At 31.1% G+C, this 8,334-nt stretch overlaps 1 long non-coding RNA gene across 2 annotated transcripts; it reads right to left on the bottom strand.

The window, feature by feature from the left end:
- Positions 1–5,812: 5,812 nt before the first annotated feature.
- Positions 5,813–6,949, bottom strand: LOC124451555. 2 transcript variants are annotated; one of them, XR_006950518.1, is made up of 4 exons: positions 6,717–6,949; positions 6,525–6,646; positions 6,070–6,091; positions 5,813–5,867 (listed from the first exon to the last, which is right to left on the bottom strand). It is a non-coding gene; the product is annotated as an uncharacterized LOC124451555 (long non-coding RNA). The 2 variants fall into 2 exon arrangements; XR_006950517.1 differs by lacking the exon at positions 5,813–5,867 and having other exon boundaries at positions 5,996–6,091.
- Between the last annotated feature and the right edge of the window lie 1,385 nt (positions 6,950–8,334).

Genomic DNA, 8,334 nt, shown 5'->3' with positions numbered 1-8,334 from the left:
AATAAAGTTTACCTTACGCATGTTAATATCGTGGAAACAAGTTTTGTATGATGTTAAAAATTCACATTTATAAAACACCATCATGATGTCATGTCATGTCATTGGGTTTTATGGTCATTAGTTGAAAATGAGAGATCATTTCTGTACGTTTATTATGTACATGACCTTAAAGACAGAAAATGTTATATACTGTCAGCAATTCCCGTATGTAAAACATCATGACGTCATGTCAATAACTATGATGAAAATAAATAAAACTTTTACGATTTTGACATAAGTTCATTTGAATTAAGAAATTAGGAAATAATTTTGAGTAAAATTTTTCTGATTAAAATATTGAAGAATGAAAAACTTTACTTTCTGTTTTCAATTTTTAAGATGAAATTTGTCATTATAATGTTGATGATAATACAACGTACAATATACAGCTACAGTTTTAACTTGTAACAATTGTAAACAACCAAGAAACATCTTATTGATGCTTATAATGTGCTTTAAACACTCTAATGTAACAGATTTTTCTGGTTCTAAGTTTGGGTCATCTTATGAAAAAATAGATATGTGCAGCGTACATTTTGTTGTCTCTTAACGATTAGTAAACAACTAAACTAAACATTGTAGTTTTTCAAAATAAACATGTTTCAGCATCTCGTGATGTTATCTTCAGTATAAGTGACAATATTATGTATATGATACAACATATAATATATTAATATGATACAGTGACAGTTAACTTAAATATACGTATAATGTATACAATAAAATATTGACATGAATTAATTATGAATGTATTTAGAACTGCTTCTTTAATTTAAAGTTTTAAAATCTCAAGTTTTTAAGTTTTTCTTACTCTACAAAAACGAGATAAAAATATCTGTGCGGGATAACTAAGGACCGAAAAATAAAATTAAGGGGAAGAGTTGAATATGGCTCTTTCTTTCTGCTTCCTAGAGCCATCACTGCATATTGCATAATCATGTTACATTGAGGTTAAATTTGGTAATAATTTAAGGCTTAGCCTACGTTTACACTATATACCAGATTCGTTCATCACGACATCTTCAATTGGTTTAAAGTGGTGTCTGTTTGGAGTAAATGCTTATTAAGTTATTAGATTTACTTCATTTAACTGTGTCTTTTACATTAAACGATTCACTGCCCTTTAATACATAGATAATTCAACCTGCAATAACAGCAATAAGTTATAGAGTGAACGGACCTTAGGCACAGCATAGATATCTTAACTGAAGGTCCGCTCGTGTCGGAACCTTTGATATTCATGTCCCCCACTTTTCTAAATGAAATTCTAAAGCAGACACGCCTTCCTGCAAGATACTTCTGCTAGATCGCAATAGAAAATATAGATGATTTTACAAATATATCGTTTTGCGCTAAAAAAGATTGGAACTTTATCTTTGCAAGATGATAACTCTTAGTAAAAATTTCGGTAAACTTTTGCTTTAAACGTGAATTATTAGTAAAATAGCATTCTCGCGTGCAATACTATTCCTTGTTGATTTTGTGAAAGTATCTTTCTGGAAAGTCACGCATGCGTAGTGAAAAAATACTCCATGATTTTAGCCGAGTGGGCCTTCTGTTAGATGTCTATTCTGTTGTTAAAGTAAACACATACGAATTTTAATATTTTAACACTTCTGAAATTGACGTCACGATAAAAAATTTTCATTTTGATTGGCTCTTGAGGTGCAAGTGACTTTTCAAAAATACTATAATTAATCCTTTAATGTATTTGAACAAAAGAAATACTTTGGACTAAAACTTTTACGCCCGTTTCAATCATTGAACTTTTCATAGGCTGAATACATTTAAAACAATTGACAATGTGGAATTTTACCATATTTTCTTTTATCTTTAATGCACTCGGCTCATGTAGAAATATAATGTAAGTAGTGTGTATTTACTGGTGAAGTAAGAAATATATAAAAGAAATCAACTGGCCTTGCTGGAACCTTTGTATTGTGAAGGATTTTTCCAATCGCCACCAATGGTATTAAATTTAGAGTGGCAAATATGTTCAGAAAGGATGGTCCCCGATATCTGTACTGTATTGATTAAATATGGAGGTTACACCATAAATGGAATGATATAAAGTTATCAAAAGTACATGTACAACGTCAAACGTATGTATGAACATTTGGACTATGAAAACTGACTACATTCAACAAAGATGAAAAAAGGCAAATGCAAAAGAGGAGAATGGAAGAATATGATCTAGGTTTTAAAGTTCGTAAGTAGAGTTGACAAGTTTTAATATTTGTTTGCATGAGTATGAGGTTATTATGAAGGATCATGGTGGTCTATCTTTACAATTTGAAGATAAACAAAAATCATCTTTAAACTAGGATTTTGTGACCAAATCCTTCAATTTTTAGTTGTCAATATAAGAGACCACGTGCTGCAATAAATGACTGGCTTTCACTATAGTTACTTTTTTAAAAATACATGTTTAAATATTTCAATTTTTTCTAAAGAATAATCACCAAACGATAGTCTAATTTCATAAAGCGTTCATTGAATTTCTAAGAGAAAAAAATGACGCTAAGTATGCAAAAAACTGTGACCAACAAAGAAGCAAGAGACACCAAGTAACCTCTAAAATTGTTAAACAAAACTCTCTGAAATCAAGCAATTAATTTTTCATTTGTCATTCCAAATGAATTTCATTTGTATTCTTGGGGTTATATGACATAGCTAAGAGAGAAAATCAGCAACAAAGTAACACAAATGTCTATCGTTATCTTTTCCTTAAATATTTTATTCATGCATGTATTGAATGTAACATAAATAAAGACGGAGTAAACACATTCATTTCAAGGGCGACAGCACATCCCGCCATGGCAACATGTATCTCTCCTGGGGCAACAATTGTAATGCGAAAACTTGTTATGATGGTAAACAACACAGCATCTTCGGTTATCTTCACACCAATGCCATACTCCATTTTCTCTTCCACAATATACCCTTTTATTTACTTCCTGAAAGGGATTTGATCAATGAAGAAACAATAAAAACGCGCTACTTAAGTCGCTTTAGTGGTAATGGCGTATCTTACATAGATAAATAACTCTTTCTCAAACTAAGCATTGCGCTCAGACTCTTTGCATTTTTACTCCTATTTACATTCTGACTTTAAAAATTGTTGATCTACGATATTAAAATCTTTGTCCTTTTCTGCAAAATGTTTGTCTCAGAAGTTTTGATGATCTAATCCTAGTTTGTTAACTCAATACTATTAAAATAAATATCGATATTTTAATAATAATTATTTGCAGCTATACAGACTGGTTAACTGCTTTAGTAAATTTATTTAGTAAAAGAACCTGCTGTTTGTATGTAGATTAACAATTAATTGTCCGTTTACTTTTCATTAAATTTTTGAACACCTACTACTTGTCTTTGTGTTAGGAAAGATAAATAATTAAACATCTGCATTCTAGAAGAAATTTGATAAATGATTTAAGCCCATTATTTAAGTCGTTTTAGATGTAATGGCGTTTCTTACATTTATAAATATTTTCTATTTAGAAATAAAAAATACTCGAGTATAGCATTTTTACTCTTATTGACATTTGAATAATTAAAATTGTGTGTCCGATAATAAAGTTTTCATTTTTTTCAAAATATCTTGAGCTCACTATTTAAGTTTTACAGTTATGATGCGTGGCATATCTTATATTTAAAATAATATACTTGAAGATATTCTGAACTGTCATTGGTCGATTGCTGTGCGTTTTATTGGTAATTACCAATTTACCAATAAAACCATTTTACTTATTATTTCTATTTCAAACTAAAAAATCTTTAAGTTGTTTGTATTTTTACGTCTATTAGCATTGTGATAGTTAAAATCTGTTTATTCCACATGAAAACTTAGTTTTTTTTTAAATTGTTTGTCCGAGAAGATTGTTTAATGGTTTGATTCCAACTTACAAGCTTAATTATTATAATAAATATAGCAATTTTAACGGAAGCTTAAATTTCTGGGGGAAGTTTGGTGTGTTGGTCTTTCCCAAAATGTACGTATTTAAGTACTATTTCATGAAGAAATTTATAGTCACATGACAACTGGTAGATTGAATTTACATTCTTCAAAGTCCGTATATATAGATACTTATTTCAAAGTGTTATGTTTACTAGCTGCAAGCACTAAAGGCCCATGATATAGAAAATCCAGGGAGTCTGGGGTGCACCCCTGGAGCAACTTTAATCTCCTGAAAATCATCATTCCGTGCGTTTTGAGGACTTTTTTAATAAAACAAAAAATCAAGTAAAAAAACAGTGAAAATAATCGATAAAAGGCTTCTTGTACTAAGGAAAACAAGAAGCAAACGGCGTTTCAAATCTCTGTAATTTCCATGCCCAAAAACAGGCTCTTCCCGATTATAGGGGAGTGCCATCTACCCAGTGCTGTAGAAGTGGGGGGCGCTTGGGGGAGGAGCCCCTCTTCTACCTTTGGAATGGGTAATTTTAAAAGGGCACTATTGATAAAAACGTCAAGAGAGCCCCCAATCTAATAAATTTAGTTTTACAGCACTGCATCTACCTCCCACCCCCAACAATCCCCCTGCAAATAAGCCTTTGAGCCCATATTCATATTACAAATTTTTTAATTAGCTTCTATTTCTGATGGAAAATTGTTTGTAGTGGAATGAAAAACGTTCTCAGGGCTAGATTAAGGGGAGGGCGTTGTGGCCGTGGCCACAGGACGAATGGTTTTGAGGGCCCCGCGCAAAGCAATTATTTTCAATGGAAATATTGTCTTTGTGTGGCAAGAATAATGTAAAAACCGCAACACTGTAGGTAGGAAATTTGGTATTTAAATAAAACCTCATATTACAGACTAAATTTCGAGTGCTTCCATTAAATGTCAACTTGGAGTTTTTAAACAAACTATGAATGAGATCTGATTTTATGTTTGTAAAATACATCGTAAGAAACATTGGACTCGTTATTGTAAGAATATCATTTTTGAAAAAGAAACATTTGTATTTTGCTAACGCTTTAGCGGAAGCATTTTTAGTAAATAAAGTTCTACTTGTAGCTATTTTTTGTAAATCAAAAAAAATCTTAAATTTTTGTGGATAAACGATGTCAGTTGAGGGGAAGAGCTAGTTAGCCTTTAAACCGCCACAAGCCCCACGAAAGCTTGATTCGAACCCGAACGTTCGTCATGTTTATGGACTTTGCCCCACTTACTCCTCCTCCACAAAGGTTTTTAGCTATTGTGAAAATGTTTATGTTTGAAAATATCAATACGGCCAACTTTATTGTACGTCTTTTCCAATAATGAATTTATCGGTCTTTGTTGTATCGCTCCATTTTGACCAAATCAATAAAAACCAGTAGATACAACACAATGTAAATTCGTTTCATTGCTAAAACAAAATGATCAAATGTATTTCTTTCTTTACATGTTACTGTCACTTAAAATATATTTTTTCCAAATTAGTTACTTATGTTATGACAATGAACTTCAAACAGCAGTGTTAAAATTACTTTTTCTTGTACTTCTTTTTCGTAACGAGAAAAATACAGCAAAATAGAGTAGCAATAGCTCTGTCTTCTTCCTATATCGATGTACTTTGAAGCTCTGGTGACTTGTCCAATTGATTACATTAATATATAAGATCGTATTTAAGTAAGAATTCATCATATGAAGCTCAGTTGTTATTCATGTGAATTTTAGTTGGAGATCAATTAATCCTTCTATGTTATTGTATGTTAATCATCCATGATGATTTCTCATAATGACGTTATAATCTTATGACATGGTATACGTTTATAGGACAGGAAGAAAGACATATACTGAAATAGAAATAGCTCTTGTCATTTTCTGTTTCCAATACCTAATTTAGAACGTCAGACGAAAAAAGAAGAAGTATATTTCATGCCACGAAATTTAAATAAGCTTACTCCAAGTATATATACAGGTCAGTGCCATAAAGAAAAGTAAAAATCAACCCAAAAGATACCATTTAAAGAGCTATATTAATTACTCACTATATTGCTTAAAACCAATAACATATTTCGAGATGTATATTGTCTTACTTTTTGTGTTGTATATGAAAATCTAAATAAATGAAAAAGTATCCATTTTAACCAGTCAAGATATAGAAATTCGTGATAATGGAAAAGATTATAAATTATTTTATTCATACATGTGTTGAATTCCATCGGTCAAAACACAATTTGCCAGACGATATGATTATATAAAAAAAAACGTAGCTAGTAAAATATAAAGGTTCAGCTCTCTGACGCTGATTTCTTATAAGTGGCGTTTTTGTTTGGAAATCAGAATTATTAAGTCATTGCGGCAAAGCCAAAAAAAGCAGAACATCAAATTCATAAATAGTTTTTTGTGATCGACTGAGAAAATTTCTCTTGCTCTATAGAATAATTTTGATTGCTTTCATGTGACTCACGTTGGTTAATTCATGGTTATGGACTTTACCCCTCTCCTTATTATTAAATGTTTATGTTTGATATATATTAAGACGACCAACCTCTTTGTACGTATTTTCCAATAATGATTTCGTCGGTCTTTCCTTCATTTGCTTGTATCGCTCCATTTTGACAAAATCAATAAAAACCAGTAAACACAACAGTATGTAAGCTCTTTTCATAGCTAAAACAAAATGATCAAATGTATTTCTTCTTTTACATATTACATTTTGTATCAATAATGTTGAAATTACCTTTTCTTGTACTTCTTTTTGTAACAAGTAAAAATGCAACAAAGTAAATTAGCAATAATTCTGTCTACTTATATCGACTTACTTTGAAGCAGTGGTGACTTGTGCAATGAAGTGTTTATTGTGAGATCGTATTTAAGTAAGAATTGATCACATGAAAATCAAACGATATTCGTGTGAATGTTGGTTTGAGATCAATTAATATTTTTATGTTGTTGTATCTTAGTCATCCATGATGATTTCTTGTGATGATGTTATAATCTCATGATATGGTATGATTACATGACTGGAACAATGTCATATAGTAAAGTAAAACTAGCTCTTGTCCTTTTCTGAAGTTAATGCAATAATACCTGCAAATTTAGGAGTTTGAAAGTGTAAGAACAACCTTAGTTAAAGACATTAGTTAAAAGTCTTCTGGTTATTCAATAAATAAAACACTTGGAAAAATACATATAAAATTTTGTAAAGAGATTTACCACACCGTGTACATGCGACAGATGTCAATTTGTCTTTCAATAGATGTTTTGATAAAGTCATTCATCGTCTTAAATTATAATATAAACACAATGAAACCCGTGCGTTGATTGTTCTAGAGCTGAGTTTGCATTAGCCAGTGCAAAGTACATCTGAGCTCAACCAACCAAATCAATCGAAACAATAAATCAGTCAAAGAGAATTTGCAAATTGATCATGAATACATTTTGGAGAAAAAATGGAAACGTTTGTCTTTTTCACATTATTATTAATGAATAAAAGAAATAAAAGTTGTTTTCGTGTTTGCACTGCCTTATGCAAACCTTGGAGAGGTTTGCGAGAACCTCGAGCACGTGCAACCCTTGACCTTTGGTCTCGGGCTTTCACTGATCATCTCTTATGTTCTCCCAAAGGTCTCCTCGGTTTGCATAATCCTGTGCAAACACAGAAAACACCTTTTATTTCTTAATTGAAACATTAAAACTTTTTTGAACAACGTGCAATGCACGAGATAGTTTGTAAATGTTTGTTTTGACGTCAAACTCAAACTAAGATTTTACGAATATTAATGTAGCACAGTTCCCATGCTTTGGATCAAAATTTTTAAATAGAATTACATAATATATAATATAAATATATTTATTTTTTCAAGTGTTTTGCTACCACAAATCACCCGTAACTTATTTATTAAATGTATGGAATTAAAGTGCTTTTACATGCTTTAACTGCCAAATTTGTCAGTGTTGATAAACTAGGAATTTAAACTAGAAAATAAACCAGGAATATTTTATTATAGCTGTGTGCCGTCGTTTTTTTCATATATTCACGCTTCCATGAGCTAAACTAGAACGTTAATTGGGGGGTATGTATTCATATGTTCAGCTCTGCCCTGCTGATTTCTTTTTGTTTGCGATGTTAAATTCAAAAGAAGTCAGCAGGGCGGAGCTGAATATATGAATATTTACCCCGCCTCCAATTACGTTCTAGTTTTGCTCCTGACGCTATCAGTATGTTATTTGAGAACTTAAATGTCGTTGTTAAGAAATCATCGTAAAAACGAGAAAATTGATTTTATTTTTATGCCTTACTACAATACAACATATCTACATGCACTTTATCATTTGAATAAAGCAAACATGTTGGA

This window comes from Xenia sp. Carnegie-2017, unplaced genomic scaffold (assembly GCF_021976095.1).
Source record: "Xenia sp. Carnegie-2017 unplaced genomic scaffold, XeniaSp_v1 HiC_scaffold_24, whole genome shotgun sequence".
Lineage (NCBI taxonomy): Eukaryota > Metazoa > Cnidaria > Anthozoa > Malacalcyonacea > Xeniidae > Xenia > Xenia sp. Carnegie-2017.
Note: the sequence above shows the minus strand (reverse complement) of the source record. Positions and strands in the feature narration are given on the sequence as shown.